The 9,532-nt window shown below is 41.2% G+C and overlaps 1 long non-coding RNA gene across 1 annotated transcript in view; it reads right to left on the bottom strand.

The window, feature by feature from the left end:
• LOC125293038 overlaps nt 1-4,010 on the bottom strand; it is a 5,218-nt gene extending 1,208 nt beyond the window's left edge. The window contains exon 1 of the long non-coding RNA XR_007193311.1: nt 3,975-4,010. This is a non-coding gene — a long non-coding RNA (uncharacterized LOC125293038). The remainder of the gene's footprint in view (nt 1-3,974) is intronic.
• Nucleotides 4,011-9,532: the final 5,522 nt, after the last annotated feature.

The raw sequence follows: 9,532 nt of genomic DNA, 5'->3' as shown, positions 1-9,532 counted from the left end.
CTTCCGCGGCAAAACGTCGACATGTGAATACATTGAGCCAATCATGTGGTGTGTTGAGAATACATTGAGCCAATCATGTGGTGTGCTGTGAAGACATCGTGCCAATCATCTGTTGTGATCTCGCCACTGGAGCAAGATTGGTGTTGTGAAGCCTTATGCACGTGCATTTCTGCCGAAATAGATGCCCGATAAGTGCCTGAAAAGCGTTGCAATATGGCCGCCGAGTGGAGGTACTTGCATAAAAGGATTTTGGTCCTAGCTCGAGTTGCTGCAGCCAGCAGCTAAGGCAGCCGTGTTCATGCTCCCAGTGTGTAGCGCTGTAGCTGCAGCAACTCGAGCTAAAACCGATTGTTTCAGTTTTGTTCATAACGACAGTACTCGGTGACGTTGAGAAATGGAGATCTATGTGAAAAATCACCAGAGTTCTCCTTTAAGTTTGAGCAGTAGTTGTTTTTCAAAGTTAGTTGCACTCATCCTTGGTCGCTTTGCAGTGAACAGTAATCCAGCACAACTGAAAAGCCCCTCACAGGCAGCTGAGGCAGGCAGGCCAATGTTGAGTTGCAGAGAGTTTTTTTTATATTTGGAAACGAGCAGAAGGTTCAGCAGATTAAAGGGTGTCGAACTGGTGGGGGAAAGTGGGAAGTATAGGGCCCCAATGGAGGAGAGGGCCCATGAAAAGTGGAATACAGGGGGCACAACATTTTCACCAGGCATTAGTAATAACTCAGGTAATCCACACATAAAAAATCCAAACAACTGCATAAGTAGAGTCATGTGTAATGAAGTGGAATAACACAGGGAAAAGTATTGAACACGCTAAGAAAAGGCCCTAAGGCAAGGAAAGGGAAGGAACGAGCTGGAATCTGTAAGAGTAGTTATCCTTTCTATCTGTGCAAATTAATATAAGCTTGGTTAGTAGCCTACATATTGATGGACTATAAAAAGGTTTTTCATTACCAAGGTGTCACACAAGAAACATTTCATGATGGATAAAAGCAAAAAGCTCTCCCAAGATCTTTGCAACCTTATTGTTACAGATGCATTTTTAAAACTTCAGAATCTTCCAGTTAGCAGCATGGGAGCCATTATCTGCAAGTGGAAGGAACATCACTGCATCATAGTGTTAATTTTGTCACCTATTTTTAATTTAGTCTTAGTCTTAGTCTTGTGACTAAATATGACAAAGGCTAAAAAGGACATTTCGTCATTTAAATATCATTTTTGTTAATCAAGTTTTAGTCGACTAAAAGTCTCGTCACTTTAGTCTAGTTTTAGTCAAAAGAAAACAGTTTTAGAAAGTCAGTTTTAGTCAACACATTTTAGTCTTTTTTTTATAACAAATTATTTCTGATTACCATTTGAGTCAAATAGTGTTTCACACATCTCAATTTTCCAACAATATTGTGTGTCCACAGGGCTACTCGTCTGTTATAATTACTCATTCTGAATTTTTGTCAATCAGTATGTGTACATGCACAGGTAAGTTGAGCTACAGTTATAGCTCGGCTGGGATTTGACCATAGACAGTTAAAGATTTGACTGGACCACTGTCATATTCGTAGACCAGTGTTGTCCGGGGAAGTGTGGTCCGGGGATCGCTGGTTGTCCGCAAGTTATTCCAAGTGGTCCGCGAGCAGACGTGGTAAAATATAATATAGATGAGTTGTTTGCAATATTGAACCAACTTGTATGTAAAAACAGTTCTGCAACACTGTATATGTAAGATATGCCAGTTTAAATCATACAGTATGAATCCACACAATAAGCAAAGTGCAAAGACAATAAGCAAGGTGGTTCAGTGAGTAAGCCTATTGTGTAGATTAATTATAGGCTACTGTTGAAGTAGGTCTAATCTTTTTTTTTTTTTTTAGCTAGGATTAGTTAAGTGGTCCTGAAACTGAAAAAGTTTGTTGAGGAACACTGTCGTAAGCCAAAGTATTAATGTTTGACTCCGCCTCGCTAGATGGCGATATGCGCCCAAACACAACACATTCCCCAAACAGACTCTCCATCTTAGCCATAGCTAACTTGCTAGCAAACTTTCCATATTAGCTTACTTGCTAGCAAACTTTGCATCATCAGTCTAACTAGTTAAATAGTTGACATTACATGATGAACATTTTCGTATGGACATTCTGGGGGATGTTCATTTGTATGAGAGAAGCTTCAACTTCTGGGTATGTAGCATTGTGGCATAAAGCTTAGGTAGTCATCTTGCTAACTCTGGCAGAAATCTCCAGTGTTCTTGTTCCATGTAGTTTCGTGTTGCAGCCACAGGTTTGGAGCAACAGCACGTAGACTAGCCTACAGGAAAGCTGTTGCGTATGAACTCATTCGGAATATTTTGAAAACGTAACAGCTTGATATTCGGTCTTCTCATTTTGTAGACGAAAATGAAGAGAGATTTTATCTTTTTTTTTATTTCATGCAAAACATTTTAGTCTCGCCTTTTTTTTAGGCCAACAATAATGCATCTTAAGATAGTCTTAGTCAGTGTTTCAGGACATTACTGCCGCCTCGCTCGCCTCGCCTTAGTCATGAAAAAAAGGTTGTTGTTTAACATATTTCCTCGTCTCGTCTGACGAAATTAACACTACTGCATCATCAAACGACCATGCACAGGATCTCCTTGCAATATTTCTGACCAGGGAGTCAGAAGGATAGTCAATTCCAAGAGCCAAAGACCACTCGGAGAAAGCTCCAGAAAGACTCGAAGGCAGCCAATTCAATTAAATTCAATTAAACAGTTCTGAAGTAAAGATCAGGATTCACAAGAGGGACCCATGGAATCTGTTCAGAACAATGGGCCAAAATCACACACAAGTTTTGTCATAGGAAATGTCTTGATGCTGTCATTACAAAGGCTTTTCCACAAAGTGTTGAAGAAATTTCAGTAGGCGTTCAATACTTTTTTCCTGTGTCATTCCACTTAACCATTACACGTAACTCTTATTTTTTAGATAATATAATGTGTGGTTTCGAAAAGACTCACTGGAAGTTTAGGCTATTACTGAAAAAAGTCTAAGCGTTCAATACTTATTTCCACCATATATTTATTTTACCTGAATATTTTAACTTCCAAATTAATGTCAAAATGAATGTCATACGAAATGTAAAGTTTGACTGACTGGATGTTTATACAAAACATAGTGAAAACTATCTAAGGTCACTCTCACTCTCCCTTGCTAAAGAGCTAAATGGTTTAGTCCGCCTGCACGATTCATAAGGTAGTCTATCTTTTGTTTATTTAGTTGAGCATTGCTAGTAGGCTAGTGGACCGCTAATTGTTGTGCTGCTGGTGCAATGTCTTTATCCAAGAAGTCAGGTTACCAAAAACAAAGGCCAAAACAGGAAAAAGAGAGAAATGAGGGGAAACAACTGCTAATGAACTACTTTCCAAAGAAAGGTGAGCACAAACGTTCAATCCCATGGTGTTTGCTTGAATATCTCCGCAATCATAGTGCTAAAACGAACTGATACAACCCATTGAAATAGCGGAAAATACACTTTCATAGGTTAGGCTATGTAATCTGATGCGTCATGATCCAGCTCCATCTCAATCACTTTCAGAAAGACATGGCGCCAGCTTGATTCATGTCCTGTTGTAGGCTACATGCTGATCATTATCATCAGGCTAGTGGTTTAGGGCAGCGGTCCCCAACCACCCAAGCCGTAGCCTACGACATGAGTTAAAAAAAAAATGCATGCAAACTAAACTAAATTTAATTCGCAATAATGTCACGTTTTTACATGGCATAGGCCTATATGCAGTTGTTTGATTGCACGCATGTTATTGCCTTTAGCGCTGCGCAGCCTCAGGTCAGCTCACTTCACTTCATCAGTTCTTGGCGAACGGTATGTCACACGAAGTCACTGGCCAGAGTGTTTGAGTTGAGAGAGCCGCCGCAGAGATTTCTTACAGAAAAAAAGCTGCACATTTTAGTGATGAGGACTGGGTGTCAAAACTCGCTTACCTGTGTGACATATTCGGATTGCTTAATGACCTCAACCGGTCACTCCAGGGGAGAATGACGACTGTCTTTAAACTGGCAGATAAAGTCGCTGCATTTAAAGCCAAGCTTGATTTGTGGGGACGACGAGTGGACCGGGGTGTATTTGATATGTTCCAAACAGTAGTGGGGGTTTTGGGAGAGACTGAGACAGGGCCCTTTCTCTCGCAGCTGGTGCGCGATCACCTTGTTGCGCTTTCAAATGAGTTTGAGCGTTACTTCCCATCCTCCAAAGATCCACGGCAAACCAATGAGTGGGTCCGCAACCCATTTGTCAATATCCCAAATAGTCCTAACTTGTCAGCGCAGGAGGAAGAGCAGTTGATCGAAATTGCAAATGACGGTTGTCTGGAGGGTCTATAAGGAAACCTCTCTGGCGGGTTTTTGGATCAATAACAAAGCAGAATATCCCGAGATAGCCGTAAAAGCGCTGAAGACGTTGCTACCATTTCCCACCACGAGGCCGGGTTTTCGGCAATGACTGCAACTAAGACCAAATTGCGCAATCGACTGGACATTTCAAACACACTGAGGGTGTCACTGTCTTCCATCATTCCATAAGCAGGGCTCCCTGATTATATTCGTAATGCACGTTTAGTTCCCATATTTTGTTAAGCATGTTCACACGTAGGCTATAGATGTAGCTTCAAGTTGTTCAATATTCATAGTTCATATTGTTCAATTTTCACTTCTTCAAGTTCACATGTTTTTTCACATGTTTTAAGAGCTAGTTCTTTTCAAGATGCATGTTACCTTCGGTCCTGTTCATACATAACTGGTTTAGCAATACGATTTTTCTCTCTCCCTTTCTGTTTTAGTTCTTAACTTTTTTTTTTTTTCAACGGATGGGAATGCGAGAAATACAATATTTCACTCAAAATGTAATGCACGATTTTATAAACACATATGGCACAATACAGTAACGTGAGTAAATGACACCCCTGTAAGACTGTGCTAAAGAAATGGGAACATCTCCATCACCTCCTCAGTTGGCTTTCCCATTTGCTCTACCCTCTTATAGACAGTTTGCCTCATCCTGTCCATTATATGACTAATATCTGGCTGACGACGGCACAACTAATTGTTTATGGCGTTTATATGCTCTTGAAAGCTGTGGTAGTCCTCCCCAACTGCTTCAAGGTCCAACATAATCTGAAAAAAAAAAAGACATGCAGAGAATGCAAAACTGAATTTACGTATGTGAGCAATGATAATATAAATGTTCTCAAACCAGATAGTCTTTCATTCAATCAGATATAAATAAATAATGTAGCCGGACTTAACTTCTGTATGATTCAACATTTCATTCACAAACATATTACAAACCTCTTGTGTTGGCTCATAATCAGAAGACATCTGTACCCCCACTCTGCACTTTTTTGCTCTCTGAAATTAGCAAAGAGAAATGTGTAATATTAAGATATCTGTACTGACAAACAGTGGCTACTGTGACTAGCTATTATATAGATATACAGACAAGCAAACAAACGGACTAAAGACAAGTAAGAATGTAAAAATGGCACCTGATGTCCAGGTGGGTCCTCCAGAGGCACATGGTCCACAATTCTTTGTCTTCTGACACCAAATTTTCTCTTCATCTCCTGCACCGTCATCAAGTTTATCAAAGGAGACCTTTCCTTTTTAAAATTATTCCTAAGACACTCCAGCAGGGTCTCCTTTGAGTAAAGACATGAATTATGAGGCTCAGACAGAGTCAGAGTAGGCTAGTATAGGAATTCAATTGAGGAATAATGTTTTCCATAACAAAACGTTAAAAAAAAAAAACCCATAAATATCCAGATGAGCTGTGGTCATTAAGAAATGGATATCTAGTGATCAGACACCACAGGACATTAGTGTATTTTTTATGGTTTGGGTACCTGAAAGAACAATCATTGGAATTAGAATTTTCCTACTCATGGTTTTAGTAGCAAAAGAGATGCTGAGCGTTATTAAACAATAGGCAGAAAAAAAATAACATGTGGTCCTAAAAACCTTCATGGAAAAACATCTCTTTACCAGGAGAAATTAATGAAGTATACTCACTGAACCAACGATGATTTGCATAACTTTCCCCCCTTAAAAAACAAGACTGTGTTTCATCAGAGGAAACAGTTGTTCAACCATCCCCTCTGTCAACCCCAGCAATCTCCCCATCAATTTGCTGTTCTGTTAATGCAAGTATGACAATAGACTTTCATTACATTAAATATAATGCAAACAATGCAGAAATCAGGAAGATGCTGATGAAGTAACTGTAGATGTTGCAAATATTTGGGAAGGTAAAACTTTACATCACAAATTGGACACTTAAAGATAGAATCCATTACCTTTGACTATCTTGCCGTCAATTCAATTGATGGACAGACATCTCACAGTTCAGTGCTCTGTCATCTAAAATAAAAAATAAGACATAGAGACATTAAGTACATATAGTAGTGAGTTAGTGAGTTCCATCCTCTTTTAGATTCCTGTATTGTCTTACGGACACCAGAGATATGCGTTAGCTATACAGATGTACTAAATACATTGTAATTTTCAATGAGCCTAACAGCATGATACAAGAACTAGGTTCAACTGGTAGCTATCTCATGTGTTTCAAAAGTCTGTTATAGCACTATTGGCTACTGTTAGCTATCCCTAACTTGTTGGCTGGCTTCCCGGTAATTTAACTAAACAGTCTGCTAATGAAGTATTAGTTATTGGCAAATCATTTGCATCGTATGTTAGGCAACCATTGACTTCTATCAGAGAATGTCTGGGCTCTGCTTTGCTTCTATGTCCACTAGCTAGTGACAGCTAGCGCTAGCAGGCTAGCTGTAGATAGCTTTAACTCAATCGGGGAGAGGGAGGATATTAAACAGTAGTGTACACAAGCTCGAAATCATCCAGAAGGGTGAATCAATGTCTATGATAGCTAGCTGCTGCTAACATTATTCAACGAACCTCTAACGTTACTATTTACTACTTCTGACAGCTGATGTGTTAACGCCCACCGATGTTTACGGGGAACGCCCCTTGCTTTTGCTTAAAGAAGTATCACTTCATTTTCTATTTGCAGGCCACACAGGCAATGATTATGAATGGGGAAAAAGGATAAAAAAAAAACTTTGTGCCACTTACCGTTAAATCCACTGCAGAGTGAGCGTCTCCGGGAAAGGGTTCCATAAACGGTCGTTTAAGTTCAAATAATCCTCGCGTGTAAGAAATGGCACCCTTTTCAGGCAAAAGGTTCTATTTTCATGGCACCTCAATGGTTCTATTTAGCACGCACAAGCACCCTTTTTTCTAAGAGTGCACCTCTGTTGACGTTTCAAAGAAAACAGAGAGCTAGCTCGCCTCTCCCCCCCTCCCTCCAGTGCAATTGAAACTGACATGAACGTGCATCTCGTTGGTGACTGGCTGGAACGGTTTGTTATTTTTCATGGTCCAGGCTGGACCAAGTTGTTTTTGTTGCCGTTTTTGGAGCCTGGGCTGTCCACAGAGACCACATTTTTTTACAGTGTATTCAGGGGACAGGCAGCTAGCGGATTGTGAGGATATGTCTGTCTGAGGAGTTGTCTGTATGTGACAAACAATGTTTTAGCTTAGAAACCACGTAACATCACTTAGAGCACCTTTAAAGCACCCAAAGTGCTTTACTGCGAAGGGGGAACCTCACTAACTACCACTAATGTGTAGCACACACCTGGGTCATGCAAGGTTGCAATTATGCACCAGAACGCTGCAGAGTGAGTACGTATTTTTATAGTGCCTTTTTCACGTACAAAGTGCACCTCGAAGCGCTCCACACACAAACAGCACAGACTGAGTCACCAGCATACCCGTTAGGTAATGAGTACAGTACATACAGACAGAGACATAACAAACATATCAACAATGAATAAAGTTCATACGCAATGGTGAGGGAACGAATGATTGAGCCAATTTACACATTGAGACATGGAATTTTAAGGGCTCAGATTGAATGAGCCAGGTTGGACATCTTAAGGGGTCAGATTGAATGAGCCAGATTGGGCATTTTGCCAGGACACCAGGGATCCCACTATAAGTGTCATGGAATCTTTGATGGACACAGTGCATCAGGACCTCAGTTTAGCGGCACATCCTACCGCACCCTACCTTGTCCCTGTCCCCTGTCACTGCACTGGGGCATTGGGATTGATGTTTGGTCAGATCGAAGAGTGGCACCCCTACAAGACACCCACCAACACTACTTCCAACATCAAGTTTTCCTGGGAAGTCTCCTATCCAAGTACTTACCAAGCCCACAACAGCTTAAGGTGACCACCTGCTAATAAGCCCAAGGGGGGACAAGGGGTATGTTTCTGAGGGACAATGTGGGACACTGCCTGGCGCGGCGGTGCCCCCACCTCACGGGCAAACTCACTGATAGTGGTTTACCTATTTCTAGCACATACCACCTTACATGGTGTATTAATAATGCCCTATTCCCCTAAACATGTGTAATTGTAACACACTGACAGTGGGAAGAGCTTGGTGGTCCCATGATTGGAGGCATCTGAAGCCACTGAGAAGAATGGCTTGTGGGCTGTGGAGACACACACACAGATGGGATGAACTTAAAAGAGATTCTCCAAAAACAGATTATTATAAAAAATGCAAGATACTGCTTTACTGTTTTGATCATTATTGGTTTCACAAAGGCACGGATGAGCAGCATTATGTTAGCTAACGTTAGCTACTGATGCAATTTCAGTGAACTGAAGGAAAAGTTGACTTTTAACATACCAGCAGAAAAAGATGATTAGCTAACATTACACAAATAGCTAACACACAACAATGTTACATCCATGAACATAACTTTAACTTTACCTTTGGTTGTTGCCTCTCGTTGCTCATTCAGTCATTTCTTCTGGGGACTTTCAAGCAATCTTTGGAGGCTAGGGTGGCCATCCATCCGGATTTCGTCCATTAGCGGATTTCTGACAGTCCGGCTCTTGATGCCTCAGACTCAGTCTCTTGCTCCATTTTTCGAATTGGAAAGCGTGCATCTAAAAGTTCCTTCCCAGTGTGTCTGGTATGCACGTGCGTGCGATGTCATGACGACAACAAAAAAAGTTGACAACAACCTAGTCAGCAGTTCAACTGAGAGGTGGGTGTGGCAACAGTAGCGTGCTGAACTGTCAAGTTCGTTTGGCTGCCTGGGGCTCCAGGATATAGAGCGACCAACTTTTTTTTGAGCAAGTATTGATTATGCGTGACACAGTCTCAATTTGCCGGACGCATTATTTGGGCTTTCAAGGGCTGTGCGCTACGCGGGACGGGTGGTCACCCTACACCTGCTTAGCTTCAGTAATGAGAGAAGTAGCCGATAGAGTTGTCCTGGATGGCAAAGTCTTGTCACATCCCGTCAGCCTTCTGTGTAAAAACAGCTACAGCTCCAGCTCCAATCACAGTACTGTCTCAGGAGACCAAAACGCTTAATCATTTGAACCAATTCTGTCTATGGCTCACTTAAAGGTAATTAAATTATACACAATCCTGTTTCTATCTGGTGC

Source organism: Alosa alosa, chromosome 4 (genome assembly GCF_017589495.1).
Source record: "Alosa alosa isolate M-15738 ecotype Scorff River chromosome 4, AALO_Geno_1.1, whole genome shotgun sequence".
Taxonomy (NCBI): Eukaryota; Metazoa; Chordata; class Actinopteri; order Clupeiformes; family Clupeidae; genus Alosa; species Alosa alosa.
This window is presented reverse-complemented; position numbering and strand designations above follow the sequence as displayed.